Source organism: Nyctereutes procyonoides, unplaced genomic scaffold (assembly GCF_905146905.1).
Source record: "Nyctereutes procyonoides isolate TBG_1078 unplaced genomic scaffold, NYPRO_anot_genome, whole genome shotgun sequence".
Lineage (NCBI taxonomy): Eukaryota > Metazoa > Chordata > Mammalia > Carnivora > Canidae > Nyctereutes > Nyctereutes procyonoides.
Genome location: NW_026575129.1, coordinates 7,926,575 through 7,945,247, shown reverse-complemented (window position 1 = coordinate 7,945,247; position 18,673 = coordinate 7,926,575). Strand labels below are relative to the sequence as shown.

The following is an 18,673-nucleotide window of genomic DNA, read 5'->3' as shown; positions in this document are numbered from 1 at the left end:
AAATAAACTTAAGAAAATATCAAAGATAAAAATCCTTCCATGAGCTGCAAGAAACTCAATGTGGCTGGAGTTTAAAAGGAAGACACATAGTGGCCCAATGCATCTGGAGAAGATAGTGGTGACAGATTCTGCCTGATGTTTTAAGGAATATGGACTTTATACTAAGAGACATGCAGAGGAGTTGTACTTTTAGAAGACCATTGTCATTATAATATGACAACATGGGAAAAAAAGGAACACAGTAAGGCAGGGGAACAATTTGAAGTCTCCTGCAGGAAACCAGGTAAGACATGGTGATTTGGCTTGGACAACAAAGGGAATGGGAAAGAGATAACCTATAATTATTCAAAGGATACAATAGTGACTTTAGATATTTAGATATATTGTACACCAATAGTATACAATTGGTGACTGTTGGGATTAGTGAGTAAAAGGAGTGTGGAGAAAGAGAGGAGTAAATGAGTTGAGTATTTCACATATTGAATTGGAGGAATTTGCTAGGTATTAGTTAAGAATCAGGCTTAGATTTGTAAGTTATATAGACAGTTACTGATATTTAGGGAATGTATATAAATCAGCCCACAAGCAGAATTTTTATTTATTTTTATTTTTTTAAAGATTTTATTTATTTATTCATGAGAGACACAAAGAGAGAGAGAGGCAGAGACACAGGCAGAGACAGAAGCAGGATCCATGCAGAAAGCCAGATCTGGGACTCGATCCTGGGTCTCTAGGATCAGGCCCTGGGCTGAAGGTGGCGCTAAACCGCTGGGCCACCCAGGCTGCCCACAAGCAGAATTTTTAAAAGAAAACCAAGGAATGGAAACTGCGAAGAAGCTCATCAGTAATTAAGCAATAGGGAGAGAAAGTCAAACTTATAAAGGAGTCTGAGAAGGAATGGTCAGAAAGATAAAAGAGAAACCAGAAAAGCATTGCACCTCAAAAGTTAGGGGTAAATCACATTTCAAGGAATGTGTGATCAGCAGCATCAAATATGGTGGGGAAGTTGACCAAGATAAACATTTACATGGATTACATGTAGCTGATAGATGGTAATGCAAACACCAGTTTTGCTGGAGTTGTGGAGAAAGAGCTAGATTGTGGCACATGGAAGATATAGATATAAGACCTTTCAAAAGTGGCTAGGAATACAGGGAAACTTCCTCAACTTGATAAAAAAAAATCTATTAAAAATAGTGATTTGAAGGGGCACATGCACCCCAATGTTTATAGCAGCAATCTTTATAATAACCAAAATATGGAAAGAGCCCAGATGTCCATCAACAGATGAATGGATAACAAAGATATAGTATCTGTATATGTATGTACACACATGCACACACATACACACACAATGGAGTATTACTCAGCCATTAAAAAGAATGAAATCTTGCCATTTGCAATGATGTGGTTGGCATTAGAGGGTATAACATTGTACTGGAATTACTAGCCAATGTAATAAGTCAAGGAAAGAAAATAAAGTATACATTTTGGGAAGGAAAAATAAAACTACATTTTCCTGGATGATATGATCATCTATGTAGATAGAAATCTTAAAGAATCAACCAGAAAAATTCTGGAGTTAATAAGCAATTATAACAGGATTTAGAATGCAAGGTTAATCTATGTACATGTCAATCATTTTTCTATAAACCTGTAATAAACAAGTGGAATTTGAAATTAAAAACACAGTCAGAGCACAGAGGATTGTACGGCAGTGAAAATACTCTACATGATATTATAATGATGAATACATTTCATTATACATTTACCCGAATCCATCCAATACACAATACCAAGAGTGAACCCTGCTGCAAACTGTGGGCTTTGGATAATTATGATGTATAAATGTAGGTTCATCAACTGTAATAAATGCACCATTCTGGTGAGGAATTTTAATAATGGGGAGACATTATGCATATGTGGGGGTTAGGAACTATATGGGAAAGCACTGTAATTTTCCCTCTTTTGCTGTGAACTTAAAACTGCCCCCCAAAATTGTCTTTAATTAAAAAAACAGCTATAACATTCAACCGTTTTTTTAATTTGTTTATCCATCAAATATTTATTGAATATATACTCTATGCCAGACACTGTTCTTGGCACTAAGGATATAACCCCTGAAAAATAGGCTTTGCCTGTATAGATATCCTAATTAAATGGGTAATTAGAGAGTAAACCATCATACTTATCACAGTAAGTTCTATAAAGAAAAAGACACTGTGAGGGAGAATAAGAGGAGGTATATTTTTAGGAAGGATTATTAGAAAAGACCAAGAAGTTGGTTGGTGTTTGAACAGAGAGTGGAACTGAGGCAAATTCATTACGTCAGTATAGGGAGAGAGGATGTAACTTGAAAGAGGAGTTTGAACCAAGAGAAGTTTTTCCTTTAAGATGCAATTGTAATGTCATTATGATTCAGAAATATGCCATAAAACTTAAGCTTGTGTTTTACTAAGAATAAGCTATACTAGATGACTCATATTAATATTTCAGTAATATCTAGGATACATTTAATCTTTTAAAACTATCAGTCTGAAACCAAAGGACATAAACATTGGCATTTGGTAGTAATTTAAAATCCATTGTCACTTTTAGAAAAAAATTCCGGGTACTTGTGTGATGAGAGTAGTTCAATATAGGGTAGCTAAGGCAGTGGATTATGTCATTTGTAATTCTTCCTTTTTATCCTCTCATAGTGGCATTGGCTTCTGACCAGGTTTTCTCATTTAGAAAAATTAATAAACATAAAGGTGCTTCATCCTATTCTGTCTTCTCCCGTCCTCTTCTATCATATTCTATTCAAACTTATTTCCTTTGGTAATTGGTATTCCTTTTGCAACGTGAACACAGGTTCTTTTAAATTTGTGGCCCTCAGATATCATCACTGATAATTTGTCCTCCTACTTCCATTTTGTTTTAAGACATTGGTTACATTTATTCCAGAAACATAAAGTCTCATAATTAAAAAAAAAAAACACAACAGTTTGCACTGTGTATCTTACCCCATGAATAGCTGTATTCATGTTTATCTTTTAGAAGGTGATCACTGTCAGAACATCAAGTAGCATAATAGAGGCTGACACTCTCTAAAAGACTTCTTGTTAGTGATCATGAAATACCAGAATGTTAACAAGCTATCTCTTGGGTAGAGCAAGGCTATTTTTAGATTTCTAAACTTTGGTTGCAAAATGAGAGATTTGATAAATTTCAGTTAAATTATTTATATGTTAGATTAAATTATGAGTAGTTGTCAGATTTTCCCCCCTTAAGATTACTTCTTGGACTAAGGAAGGATATCTTATGATTGAATCCATATTTCTAGAAATTATCATAATGAGAGCTATTTTGCATAGACTAAAATAGTTTCTCAAAAACTGCTAGCCATGGATGATTGCTAAGAGATTTCATTTTCAGAGTTATATTTATTTAACTTTTCTGATAATAAGAAGGATTAATATGTGTTCCTGTAAACAAATAGAATTGTACAGTTAAGATGGCAGAGTTAATGATTTAAGGGTAAATTTTTGCCATTTATTTTGTATATACTACAGAAACTTAATTTTGTTTTACATATGTAAATATTTCTATAGCATACCTTATAAACAATTCTCTTCTTAATTTTAAAATGTTTCTACTTTAAGATCACCTGGGTGACTCAGTAGGTAAGCATCCAACTGTTGATGCCAGCTCAGGTCATGATCTTGGAATCCTGAGATGGAGCACACCATTAGGCTCCATGCTCAGCAGAGAGTCTACTTAAGGTTCTCTCTCTCTCCCTCTTCCCCACATACACTCTCTCAAAATAAATAAATATTTAATAAATGAATAAATAAATAAATAAATAAAATATTTCTACTTTTTTGTTAATTATAATGATAGAATTTATTACCTTGCAATTTCAAGCCCTAATAATCATATATTAACTTAAAAAAAAACCCACAAAATAGAGAACATCAAAGAATCATAGTAAATGTCAAGTTACAGAACTCCTCTCTCACCCAGAAGAATGATAAGAGCCAATTTGTGGTAAATTTTTTATTTATAAGAAAAAAGGTGTAAACTGTTAAAAGAAATACTGATACATACAATTTTAACCATCATCTTTTTTCTTTCTGAGAGTATACCCTTTCTGCGGCTTGGGGTTAAATACTTTGGTGAATGAAGTGATAGTGTGCATCATTGTGCTTTTCTGCTTAACAAATCGTTACAAATTTAGTGGGTTTAAACAACCATTTATCTCTCAGTTGAGAGTAAAGGTGTTTTGATTGTCTGGTACTGGGTAGTGGAACATGGTAGGGAACATGATAACTTGTCTCTACTAGATCAGGCTTCCTTATGTGGTGGTGGAAAGGGAAGAGCAGTTAGAAAGATCAGGCCCAAATTATAAGCACTTTTCCAGTCCCAGTTTATGTCACTTTAGCTAACAACAGTTTTGGTAGGAGGACTGACCACGTCACATTGAAAAGGTTAAGATGCAAAAAGGGAAAAAAGAATTTGTGGGTGGTTTTACAGTCTACCATAAAATGTTAGTTGCTTTTCTTTTACTTTTTAATTTTTTAAAGTTAACAGTTTTTATTGGCAATGCAAAACATTAATGAACATGTAAATATGTTTGTAGATATGTATTTTTGTGTACTATCTATGAAGGTAAATCTGTTTCTTTATAAGGGAGGAAAAAGTGAAAGCTCTCTTAAAAAGGGAAAAACTTGATCATTTTCTGTTCATTTTAGGAAATATATTGAAAAATTAGAAAAGTAAAAATGGAAAATGACATTAAGTTGTTCTTTTATTCAGATTCCAAATGGAATGGCATGAAGTCAGTTCTGACACTGCCAAAATGTAAATTTCCACACATTTATGAAACTGAAAATTGCTGTTTTAAAGTAATAGGTTAAGTGGCAAATTTATCATTAACTTCTTGAAAAATTTTCCCTTCCAGGTTGAGTACTTTCATGAAAAAGAGGTTTATAGGGGACTCATAGATGACATAAAACAGTTAAAACATGCCCAACAATCCTAAGACTTTTCCTATAGTTGTATGGTTTTCTCTTCTTTATTAATTTTCAACATTAATCTCTTTTCTTGATTCTAACAATTATTTATATTGTTTCTTTTTAATCCAGTTAATTACATATTTGATTAATGGTTTAAAATTAACATTAGAAATAACATTATTTAAAAAAAATTTTTTTAGAAGATTTTCTTACTTAAGAAAGAGAAAGAGAGTGCCTATGAGTATGGAGAGGGGTGGAGGGAAAGAACCTTAAGCAGATTACCTGCTGAGCGCAAAGCCCAACTCAGATTGATCTCAGGACCCTCAGATCCTGAGAGGAAATCAAGGGTTAGACATTTAACCAACTGAACCACCCAGGTGCCCCAAAAAGTAACATTACTTTTGAGCAATCATGACAAGGTTTTAATATTTTATCATGTCAGGGAAATTGACATGTTGCTGGAAAAGGAGCAATTGTTCTTCTTTTGACTACAAGAGAAAGAAGACAATGAAAAAAGGAATTATCTTTAGATTGAGTTGCTGAATGCCATCATCAGGAAGAAAAGTGAATAGCATGTACATTGGTTTTGTCCTGGATATAGCCAGCTAGAAAGACTAGTCAGGAAAGTAGTAAATAATGGCTCTAAAGAAAGTAGAGTAAGATAACTGGATAAAGAAATTCTAAGAAGGTTAGATAAAGGTAGGAAGTGAGAAAATGATTAATAGTACTCTGTGGAAACTGAAAGCCTATTGGCTGAGTCATAGAGCATTTGCTCTTATCTTTCCTCTTACCATTAGTTGAAAATAGAATGAAGAGAAAGAGATGAATAACGCATTACAAATTCATTGCAAAGAAGTGTCTTGATAGATTGAAACTTATTTTTTACAACTATTAGAAATCCTGTAGTATATTTAATATTCATAATTAGATAAAGTAATTAATCACCAGATCTTTATTGGGACCTACGGTGTGCTAAAATCAGGCTATTTGTTATGGTTACTACAATGAAATGGAAGGCATGAAATCTTTACTCAAGGAGCTTCAAGTGGCTGTCATTGTGCGAAGGTTTATTTGGCCACAGTGCCTGAAGCCATAGGAAAATTGGACGACACCTCAAGGTAACTTTGTACTCTAAGACAGTTTGTCTAAATCAGAGTATTTATGTGGAGGCAGATTCTGTAATCCATGTTATTTAAAGTACAGTGACAACACATAATTTTTAAATGAGTCATATAATGAGTGAGAATTTGGGCAGATTCCTCTTTGGAATATATTAAATTTTTCCCTTTGAAAGTATAAAACTCACCAAACTATGATTTAAAATGCACAACAATCAGTATTTATTGTTCTCTTTATTTTATTTTAATCAAGGTTTGGAAAATAAAGTAAGGAGGATACAATTTTGGTTCGTCAGCAAAAGATGGAGCCAGTCTTAGGGTGTTTTCTTTGGTGCTAACCCTTGGAAAACTGAAGCAGACTCCTCACAGAGAAGTCGATGTGGGACTTGATTCCTGGACTCCCGAGATCATGCCCTGAGCCCTGAGCCAAAGGTAGACGCTCAACTGCTGAGCTACCCAGGCGTCCCAATAGCAAATTTCAAATAAGAATTAGCCCCTTCTTTTTTTTTTTTTTTTTTTTTTGGCATGTTGCAAAATCTCCACAAGACTTTTATCTGGTAAGATTTTAATTGAGAAATCAGAACTCAAGTGCTTCATCCAGATCATGGAGAGGGATTGAGTAGAGAACTCATTGCTGTTACTTATTGGCATAGTAGCTACCAAACATTTTCAACAGGGCAAATACTGTTTGTGTCCGTTCAACTCTCTTTCAATCAGTGGTTTTGACTCCCTCAGGCAATGGATATACCAGGGTACATCCTAGAACATGTTCTGACCTTTGAGGTCAACTTCCACTAATTATTAAGTGATAGAGGCTGAGCTCTGTTGTTCTTCAGAGTGGTGTCGTGACCCCACAGTTCTGTGGTAAGGCTCACCTCACAACCAGGCATGCTGGCTATCAAACGTAATGAACATTGAAGGAGGTGGGCAGATAGTCTTTTTATGTGGTTTACCAATCACCATAATGCCAAGGACATTTTTTTCCTCACCCTTTCTCTTTAATAATGTCTTGTATTTTTAGAGTACTCTATTCATTAAAATGCTAATATACATATTATTCTTGTAATAACCTTGAAATAAACAGTTGAGCTAATACCAATCTCAATGTTAAATAGGAAAGTGATTCTGTGATAAATGTAATGACTAGACCAAGGTCATAGATTTCTGCTCAAAGGCAGGCAGACAGGTGTTAAATCTGAGGTTTCATCCCATGCATTCTCCATGGTCCAGTGTCTGTGTTCAAATTAAACTGTGCCTGTTACATATATGGGGATGAGTATTTTGAAACAATAAATGAACCTGGAGATATAATAGTAATTATAATAATACCTTTAATTACAGTGTTTGTCACATGCTGAGCATGCTTTCTTAGAACTGTGGTAACAAACACATTCTTTAAGAGATTGCGTCACTGTATTTTGGTTAAGAACTCAGCCAGACTGAATTCAATCCTGGTTCTTCTTTTTACTATCTCTGCTACTTTGGGCAAGTTGCTTAACCTGTTAATGCCTTAGTAGCCTTATCAGGGTAGTAATAGTACCAACTTGGAAGAGGCTTTGTTCAAATTAAACGAATTAAATTTGTAAGACTCTTAAGAAAAGTGTCTACCTTATAATAAGAGCTATATAGAAGTTATAAAATCTTATAGACAATTCATAGGCTACATGCAAAAATCAGACTTCTAAGTTCCTGAATATTCCTCTATCATTTTAGTCATTAATAACATTATCAAGATGTCCAATAAATCCTGATCTATTATTTTTATGTCAGGATTTTTTCTGCTTGTGCTTGAATATGCAAACTTGGGGCAATTTAGCTGTCAGCTTTTAATTTTTCAAAAATTTCTTTCCTTCAATGTATAATTTGATAAATCACCTTACTTAGTATGAGAAAAAGAGAACCCTATGTTTTATTATTTGAAAATTATGAGTAATGTAAGTAATGCTTGAATAATTAGGAATTGGCCTTTTAGGAGTATAGCTTTCCTTATGCTTACAGCAAATAACTTATGAATTGATTTTTCTTTATAAGAGTGCAAAATGGGAATCTGTAAAGGTATAATAAATACCAAGTTGAAATTTATGATACCATATCAATACTAGGTTTTTAGATGTGATAGATCAACAATAAGCTCTTTGTGGCTTTGCATAAAGACAGAATCACAGAGTAGAAAAGACCACTAGGATGTTCCATTTAACCAATTATTATTGAGCATTCTTTTAAAAGCTATTCCTAACCCCCAGAGGCTAATCTCCCCTTTGTCTGTGACCCAAAAATTAAAAAAAAAACAAAACTGCCCTTGAGATACTTCTATTTGAAAAAGAATTATAAAACACCTACATCAGTAGCCATTACACAATGCAGTAAATATTCATCATAAGAAGAGAATAAAGTGCAATAGGTAGCAAAAGGAGGATAGGTCACTTTGAGTCCAGGGATCAGATTTCACAGCTCAAATAGCTTTTAAAATTGGCTGGAATGGAAGTGTTATTCCATCACCATTCCATCACCAGCAAACTTATTAGAGGGGAACATTTTAAGCAAAATGCCGGATGACAAATGCAAAGATGAGAAACTTGGGAAACTTCTGGAAGAATTAGCCTTAGTTGTTGCCCAGACTACTTGGTATTCTTAGGAATGACTGGGAGCCAGACCAGCGAGGTGACTGGGACCTATATCTCATACGACCTCCAGTCATCCTCTTAGACTATTCTCATAATATTGTTTTCAGTGTTATGAACAAAGTTATCCCAGGATCATGATTCTATGATCTCTTTTAATAATACATTATTGAAATATACAAACATTATCTTAAAAAAACACAAACACTTCACTGAACGTATTTGGGGTAATTTTTAAGTACTACCTCATGCTTTTCTTTTGAGAATTCAATTCTACTATTTTTCTCTTTTACATTTTTATCCTGCCTCCAAGGTCTTTTATTCATTTCATTAATTGCTGTGATTGTTTTCAGTAAGACTTGGTCTAATAGACAGTTGATTTGGCAAAGGCTGAATGTGGCTTTTTTACTGAAATTAGTGCTAGTTTCTAACGTAGGATTTCTAACCAGAAATTAATTTCAGTATAAAGGTCTAACAGTAGTTTCTAGGATACTCTTCTGTGACTGTAAATGTGAGTTGACATGTGGAAAATCCCACGAGAAGCCATCAAATATTTATATTCACCTGGATGCTGGATGGTTATCTCATCCAAACACTTAAGGAAACTGTACAGTAAAGACAAGTGTTTGGTTTTCTTGTCTGTGGATTTAGCAACTGTGTATGAGATAAACATAAACCAGTTTCTTTGCTAGAGAGAAAGTAAAAGATTAAAAGAATAATTTTAAGGCTTTACTTAGTGCAAAATTTTGTAATTTTTTCCTATTGCTAAAATACTTTTAACATTGCTAGAAAGACAGTCATATTCTCCTTTGACCTCATCCCAAGCATGATCTCCTTTGTCACATGTCTACCTCCCTCCCCCCTTTATCCTGCCCAATCTTGCTCTCAGAAAAGAACAAGATAAGATTGTGGTCCCTAGCTCTGGGAATTAGTATAAGGTACAGCTGAAAGAAGGAGAGAAAGGAAATGAATTCTTTACTTTTTTAGTACCTAATACAGTGTTGAATTATTAATTGTTATATAGCAGCCTAAAGAAGGCAGGTAATAAGGGCATTGTATTTTGTCCTAGTCAGATCTGCTCTGGAGATCTAATTCATGTTACTACATTTCAAAAGACCTTGACAAATTTGAATTTATCAGGAGGAGGTTAAAAAAAATGATGACCAGGGTGTATTCCATGATATATGAAATTAAATGGAGATGTTTACCTCAGTTAAGAAGAAAATTATGAGGTGTATGATACTCATCTTCAGATATTTGAATGACTGTTCTGTCAAAAAAAGAGTCATATTGTTCCATTGTTTTCCAGAGGCTAGCCCTGGGAGACCAATGTGACACGTTTCTTTTTGAAATTATAAGTTCCCTGCCACTAGAAGTTTTGAAGGCATATTTAGATTTTTTTCAGTTGGCAGATTGGACTAAGTGACCTTTGAGTCTGGTTTGGATTTAAAATTTTGTTTTTCAAAGTTGCTTACCTCCTCTTTTCTGAACAGATTATTTCCTTGACTCTTTTGTGTTGTTTTTGACAGTTTGGAAGAGTAGAAGTTAATAGTATGCTTTCACAACTTGAAAATAACCTCAAAGACTAGAAAAGAATGGGGCTTGGGACCTCCCTGAATAGCTCTGTACCATTATTCGATTTCATTGTCTTAAAGTTTGACCTGTCTACTCTTTTTTTTTTTTTTTTATCAGTTGAGTTCTTTAAAGACATTTCAATTAAGGAAAAATTTGGCCTAGGGAGACCAGTTTTGCAGATAGGGGAATCACATTGTCAATGTCATTTGATTAACGCCTGAATGTGGATACACTGACTATTTTCCTTTAAAGAAGATCCTAATGATTCCGAAGAGAAAGCATTTAATTTTAACTTCTATTTTAACAGGTAGGAGAAAAATCCAATCCTTTTTAGCAGTCATTAACTGACTGATGAATAAGTCAGTGGCACATTAGATAAGTTGGGTTCTGTATAGGCAAGTGGAAGCTGTGCTTTATCTCTTAAAGTTAGTGTCCTTGGGATGAGTTCAAACTGTGAAAAAAAATAAGTCCTCTCGACCAAAGAGAAACATAGATCCACCAGCGATATCACAGCTCTAATCAAGTTAGACCTGCCCACTATTTTTTCCCCTTCATCTTTTGAGTTTCAAGACATATTTTAATTAAGCCAAGTACGTGGAACTATATTTTGGGAACTCATCATTTCAAAGCCATCATAAAATTTCTGAATTCCTCTTTGTAATATAAGCAGCAAAAAAGGAATGATGTTTTGTTAAAAGGCAAATCTCAAAGGTAGTAAAATATCATCTTTGAAATAACTGTAACATATTAAATATTTGCTTGTGCACACATATATTATATGCCAAGACTTTGTAATAAAACAATTTTCTGTTTTCAAATGGCCACCATTTATTTTTCTTAAAATACTGAAGTTTTCTATTACTTAATATAAGAATGTTATACTCAGTGTTCAACCCTAAGGCTGCATCTGCCCAGCTACAGAGCTCAGTCATTTCTTTTGTCTCTATGTCTTTTACTATTTGGACATGGGATGCTGAAGTTTCTACTTGGTCACCAATAATGGTACCTCTATAGTGGGAGTAACTTTCACAGGAAGAAGGCACAAATATCATATTTCCAATATATTTAACAAGCATATCACTGTATATAGGCTGATGGCATAAAAGAGGATCATTTAAAAGCCTTATTTATAAAAAGTAAATATTTTATATTGTACATAGTATTATGAGCTTATTTATTTAATGAAATTTGGTCATATATTTTTGTTTCATGTTTCTGTCACTATTCAAATGGAGTCTGATTATTCATTGCAATATTATTTGTAAGAGAGGAACCCTTGATTCCATCCAAATATCATTCAACAGTTAAATAAGTTATGGTATGTCCATAAAACAAAACATTATTAAATATTCCCTTATTCACTGAGTATATTGACAGAAAAATATGTGCAAGTAGTGAAAAAGCAAGTTATAGAACAGCATGTGTTGTATAATCCTTTTTGTTTATATTATAAATAAAAATGTAATTACTGGTTTATACACTATATGCATAATACAATTCATATGCATATAAATTTTACTTCATAATTCAGTTTATGATGAGTTATTTAGTAATTTAGATAATTTAATAAATATATTTCTAATTCCTAATGCAAACCTTAACCCATTTTGACAATGTTTGGTTTTTTGGTTTTTGGTGGGGTTTTTTTTTTGGTCAACCCCATAATCACAATATCTTTTCTGACATTAACATTTTATGTGCAATGATTCTGTGGTTTCCTTAAGTGGATGCTGTCACTTAGGGTTTTGTGTCAATATTGCTGGTCTCTCCATTACCTTTTAGTTTTTTCTTCTTTTGGTTTTAACAGATTTGCTTTTAGATTAGTGCATCTTTCCAGACTTATGGAAATGACTTGAGGTTGAAGTGAGCAGTTTCCCACATAGAAACAAAGTAGAAATCCATGGAACAATGACCCTATGGTAGCAGTTTCCTTCTGTCAGTGCTGTGAAACAAAATAATATGTGTGCTTTAACCATTTCAATGTTACATATGATGTGCATGTAACCTCTTGTGCATGGTTTCTCTGGTCACATAACACAGCATTCTCTTTGCAGAATTATTTCCTCTCTCCTATATTAAATTTTCAAAAAGATTATGAATTAATTATATTTAAAATCAATATAATCTGAGCAGTCATATACATATCAACTGTTGATCTGCTTGATCCTTCTCAAGTTTCTTCTTTCCATCTGTCTACAAATTTTCTTAGGACACCTTAGGTTTAATTACCAATCCTTACTTTACATGGCTCATAACCATGTAAAAACCAGGCATTAAATTCACTTACCAGCCTTCATTTTCTCATCTCTAATATTGGATAGCTTTCCAGAAATGTTCAGTACCAGTTATGTACACTTATATATATGGTACTATATACTAACAGTTCACATAACTGTTGCTCTGAATGAAGGATAATAGATAAGGACCAGCTTGGGAACAAGACTGGAAAATACCTCTATTTTGTTTCAAACTGGCTTTGGGTTATAGTTTAAAAATCAGTGGGGGATTGAAGGGGACAACTACACAAATCTGGAGACTAAAATAAATACTAATGTATTGAGTGAGGATGGTGAGATTTGAATTAAACCTACAAGGGTGGGATGAATTTGGAAAGGGAATGAGAACACATAGAAAAAAGGATATTTGAGGACAATTGAACAGATACATGAAATATTGAATTATAAGGCCTTTGTAGTGTCAAATCAGCTAGTTTAAAGATCTTTAGTGCTTCCTTTAAGTAAGAAAATGTATCCTAATTATGTCCCCAATGTCTCTTTAATACTAACTGGGAGATGAGTCATGTTACTTCCCAACTTCACAATATTCTGGTTTAGTTTTATAAATTATGTATTTTTTAACTCAGTGGCAAAACAATGGAACTAAAGCTTCCATTCATTTTTTAAATTATTTTTCCCATTTGTACCTATTTCCAAAATGAGAAAATCACAAATGCACTGCTAATTGCTGTTAACATGATTCACTGTTTAACTGGATTGTGAAACCCATGTGAGCTATATCACTACTAAACATAGAAAGTGTTTTTTGTGGTTCTATTTTAATGAATCTATTTATCTAATAAGCATTAGTTTGATGCTTTTTTGAGTTAGTTTAAAATCACGGATTTATTTTTTCGTGAGATGATCAAATGGTCATTAGAGCAACTATTGTCTTTTTAACCATTATTCCTTTTCTCTCCTGCCTCAAGAAAGTAAATCTGATTTATTTTTTATTTATTTATTTTTGTAAATCTGATTTATATGACTATATAGCTATATAAGTTAGTATATGTATAATTATATATAGAGCTATATAACTAAAACATAGATGAAGACGTAAGGTTTTCTCTTTGGTAAGTCTAGTAATGTAGCTTAATGACACATGAATTTTATTGAGCAACACAGAGGATTGTATTACATATTTATTCATATTTTTCTTTCTTTTGACAAATGTTTACTGAGCCCTACAACATTGTAGACATTATTCTAAAATTACAGTTATAATGGTGAGCAAAAAGTCACAGCCCTGACCTTATAGTACTCCTAATCCGATGGAGTACAAATATGTACTTATACAACTCTATGTATACATAGTTACATGTATTATATATTACTAACTGTACTCAAATAGATGGCATTCTCCAAATTTGGAACAGGAATCAAAACGCATGTGAAAAACTGATAGAATTGAGAAGACTTTGTAATTCTCTAAATACTTTCAATGCAAATACATTGCATTGTGTCCCAAATATTCTGCAGTTCTAAGAGTATAGAACTGACCAAACCATTTGCTATCTAAGTCTTTGGCCAGGAGAGAATATCCCTCTGTAATTTCACAAGGAAGAAATTGGTAATGGCAACTTTTAAGTCCTAAAGCATGTCCTCTTTTGGCCATTGGCCAAAAAACAAATGAACAAACAAATAATAAAATAAAAACCATATAAACCAAAACCTATCTCTAAATGCATCTCTGAATACTTATAGAAGCAACTCTACAACCTGTTTAAATGACTGATTTTTTTGAATGATAGTTTGCTTTGCTTTAGTAATCACACACAGACTTACACATACACTAGCATACACATTCATATTTTTAACATTTAATATCTGGGCAAACATGAATAATCATACATAAATATCATTGTTATTTTTTCATTACTGCAGTTGAATCAAAACTTCTGAAATATTATCAGAGTTTAATAATATATATTTCTTGTTTCTTTGTTTATGGAAATAATGAATTACAGAGATAATTTCAAAGCTGCAGAGCTTATTTTGTTTATAACTAACTAGATTTATAATATAGCAAACAAAATGATCCATAAGTCAATATGAATTGAGTAACATCCCTATGTAAAATAGATTATAATATGCTAAGAGATGTATTTTACATCTTTCATAATGAACTATTCCTATTTGATGGTGAGCCACACTGGGTATACAATTGGATGGTTTTTGAGTTTATTGTGTTTTTAAAGATTTTGTTTATTTATTTGAGAGAGAGTGAGGGCAAGAGAAATCAGAGAGGGAGAGGGAGAAGCAGACATGCTGCTGAATAGGGAGCCCAACGTGGGGCTCAATCCCAGGACCCCAGGATCATTACCTGAGCTGAAGGTAGACACTTAACTGACTGAACCACCGAGGTGTCCCTAGAATTATTTTTGAATGGATAGACTTTCTAGGTTATAAAAGTTTATTTAAAATACCCAAAGATAAGACAAAGACAGGAGACAAGAATTGTTGATACCATATTGAACTAAAGCCTGTCCAGTGAAGGAGTATGTGTGTCTTAATATCATATGTGTATCAGAGTAATACACAGCCCTTTGGGTTTGGGTAGTTATTGTTCTTGACAGTTGATCCTGTGGAACAAAAGAGAAAGGGAGGGAAGTGGGGAGAAAAGAAGGAAGGGAAGTCCACAAGTTTCCTCCTCTTGCCACCTACTAACCCAGTTCACGAACATGTACACTGCTAGACCATCCTTAATAAACAGTGACCAGTTTCAAAATCAGGGCAGGTTTATTGTATCAAAATGTGGTCATGAGCTCTGTGGAAAAATTATGTGCTGAAAGCCCAGCTGCCCTCGGAATGCAATGCCCACAATGTTGTAGTTGTGGTGGAATGTCATCCAGGCACACACAAACTTGATTGCACACATCGCTGTCCCCAAATGGGTCATATGCTTACCTAGATGAATAATGGAGACCAGGAAAATGGAAAGGATTTATTTGGTTCTGAGATATAAACTTCCCTTCTAAATCCAAAGGAGAAGTCATTTTCCCCCAAGTTTTGAGGTAGATACGCAAATAAACCTCAAGATTCAATACAAGATAAAGAGCTTTGAGAGCTGGTGAAGCAACCACAGTACACACTGTGAAGGTTTCCTATAAGCCTGATAATTTACTACTGCAGTCCCAACAGCTGCATCCTTGGCTGTTTTCTACTGCAACAAGTCTTGATAAGTATAGCCATCATTCTCAACATTTAGACTTAGTAACAGTCACATGTTGCACTTTTTTAAAAATTCAGAAATCTGAACTACCACACACACTCAAATTTAGTAGATCTGGGGCATCCTAATGAACATCCAGGGTAATTCTGTTATGAGCAATAAGAGGACCACACAGCTAAGTTCTCTATATCAGATATATACATTGACTGTCTGTTTATCTATTGTCACCATTGTTTCAGTACATCCTTCTGCATTGTGACCAGGCTGAGCAATACAGAGTTATTTGTTCAGTTTTGTTTTGGTTGGTGCATGTGTTTCATGGTGGGGGGTGGGGTGGGGTTTGTAAAGATTTTATTTTCGAGAGAGAAAGCACATAAGTGAGGGTGGGGGGCGTGGAGCAGAGGGAGAGGAAGAGGGAGACAAAATCTCAAGCTGACTCTGTGCTGAGTGTGGAGCCTGATGTGGGGCTCCATCTCTTGACCCTGAGATCATGACCTGAGCTGAAGTCAAGATTCAGACCCTTAACTGACTGAGCCACCCAGGGGCCCCAGTACATGTATTTTTAATTTCCAGGATTAAAGGAAGGAACTTGCCTGTGACAAAGACTTATTTTTTGATTTGCCGATTTCATGAATTCTGAGAAGCAAATAGGAAAAGTGAAAAATCATTTGGGTAGCATGGCATTATCTTCTGTGGTAATCATTTCACTTAAATATCACTAAATAGGCCACTAATGTCTACTTTGAGGCTTATTTGTACCTTTGGGGCTCTAGCTGCCCGTTAATAGTTCATGGTGCTCTGTTTGGTAATGTAGCTAGCAACCTACAAGGCCGTCTTCGCCAGAGATAACTGCAACAGTGAATTAATAGTAATACTAACCCTTATGTATGTGCCTTTGCTACAAAGATGTTTTTAGATATTATAGGCTTAAGTGTAGGTTTGTGCACTGCTTACCTCACAGGCTTTGGTTTTAAGACATTCTAATTGCAGGCAGCCCCAGTGGCCCAGCGTTTTAGCGCCACCTTTGGCCCAGGGGTGATCCTGGAGACCCAGGATTGAGTCCCGCATCGGGCTCCCTGCATGGAGGCTGCTTCTCCCTCAGCCTGTGTCTCTGTCTCTCTCTTTTTCTGTGCCTGTCATGAATAAATAAAATCTTAAAAAAAAAAGACATTCTAATTGCTAGGACCTCTATAAATTTGGAATTGTCTTTGCTTCTGTGCTGGCTAGTTCTTTGCTAACATTTCTTGCCTATCCATATACAATGGAGGGATAAAAATCTTAGCATTTCTAATCTTACTTCCTTAGGCATCTCATGTTTAGGATATTTTAACTGTGTACTCCAAATTCCACCTGCCTTTGTCTATCTGTAGACTGTAAGGGACCTAAAGAAGCTTTCTGGTCCCTACATCCAGGGTTTTTTTTCTCCCTGATGCTTGTCCAAGGAACACTATTAGAGATCTAGCCAGTCCTCATTCTATGGCCCTTTCCCCTTTTTCTCTTTCTCTTATAGTGTATACTGAATCAACACTTTGGGAGACAGTAGGCATAGTAGAAAGAGTTTGGTTTGAAAGTCACATTGACATGAGCTCAAATTCAAATTGACCTTAGACAAATTGCTCAATCTCTCTGATCCTCTGTATCTATCAAATATGAGTAATTTTCATCTCATTATAGCTTTACAAATTGAGTTCACACACATAAAGTGGTTGGGGCTTTTTTTCACACTTTCAATCTCCGGACTTTTACTAACAATGACCATCTAAGTGAGTACTTCAAGGCTTTATGGTATTTTCCTAAAAGGGAATTCCTGGAAGCTACTGACAGTTTTCCTCTTCAAACATGTTATGATATATTTTGGAGATAATAAAGCAGTTAATGGCTTTTTAAATATTTATGTTCTCCACACCATGCATGCCAACTGTGTTTGCTCTCTCCATTCCTTTATGTGCCAAAGAGACAAGCCAAACAATGTGAGAGGGAAATACTGTCAGGACACAAAGTAAGTTTGTCTAAGTTGTGCTCTGTGCACATGTAAACTTAATGGGAAAGATCAGAGACTGCCCCCTGGTTACACAGTGATACCTTGGTTAACAAATCACCTGGGAACAAAGCTCTTTTACAAGCAATTCAGCTGAGTAAATTTTTATTTTAAAACTTCATGAATCAGATGAAATAGTACTGGCTGGTGTCATATAACTCAATGGTAATATTTGGGGTAAGCTCTACTTGTGCACAGAGCAGAAATACCTCCTCACAGAGTGTGTCCTGGTATAATGGTGAAAAGTGGATTCTAGGCAAAATTGTGAAGCAACTTCAGATAAACTCTTCACTCATTACCACTGTGCTCAATCCTCCATATACACAAAGCAGATTATTACCCTTGGTGTCTGACTGCCGTTAAAAACTCTTCCCTTTTAAAGCAGGAATCAGATGGATTCCCACTTTGAGTTATAATTCATGTTACCTTATGTTGATATTATTTAGTCATGTCTTGGGGTGCCTGGATGGCTCAGTCAGTTAAGCATCCAACTCTTGATTTCAGCTCAGGTCATGATCTTGGGGTTGTAAGATCGAGCCCCAAGTTATCTCTGCACTGGGTGTGGAATCTGCTTAAGATTCTCTCTCTCCCTCTGCACCCCCTCCCCAATTTTTTTTAAATCCCTCTCTAAAAACAGTAATCAGAATGATTCACTATTTGAATTATAGTTAATGTTACTTTATATTGGTATCAGCTAGTAATGCCTCAATCCTAACTACAAGTTAGTACCCTTGAGAGAGATTCTAACTAATTGGTTTGGGAGGGGGGCAGAGTTTGGCATTCTAATATAAATTCATGATTATGAACCACTGCTTTAGCATAAAGTTGTATTTTCATATTGTGTCCTCTCCTTTTAGAATATCTGTTATCATTTGT

At 34.5% G+C, this 18,673-nt stretch overlaps 1 protein-coding gene across 2 annotated transcripts in view; it reads left to right on the top strand.

The window, feature by feature from the left end:
- Positions 1-18,673, top strand: part of EDIL3 (EGF like repeats and discoidin domains 3) — a 397,168-nt gene that overhangs the window by 127,810 nt on the left and 250,685 nt on the right. The window lies entirely within an intron of this gene.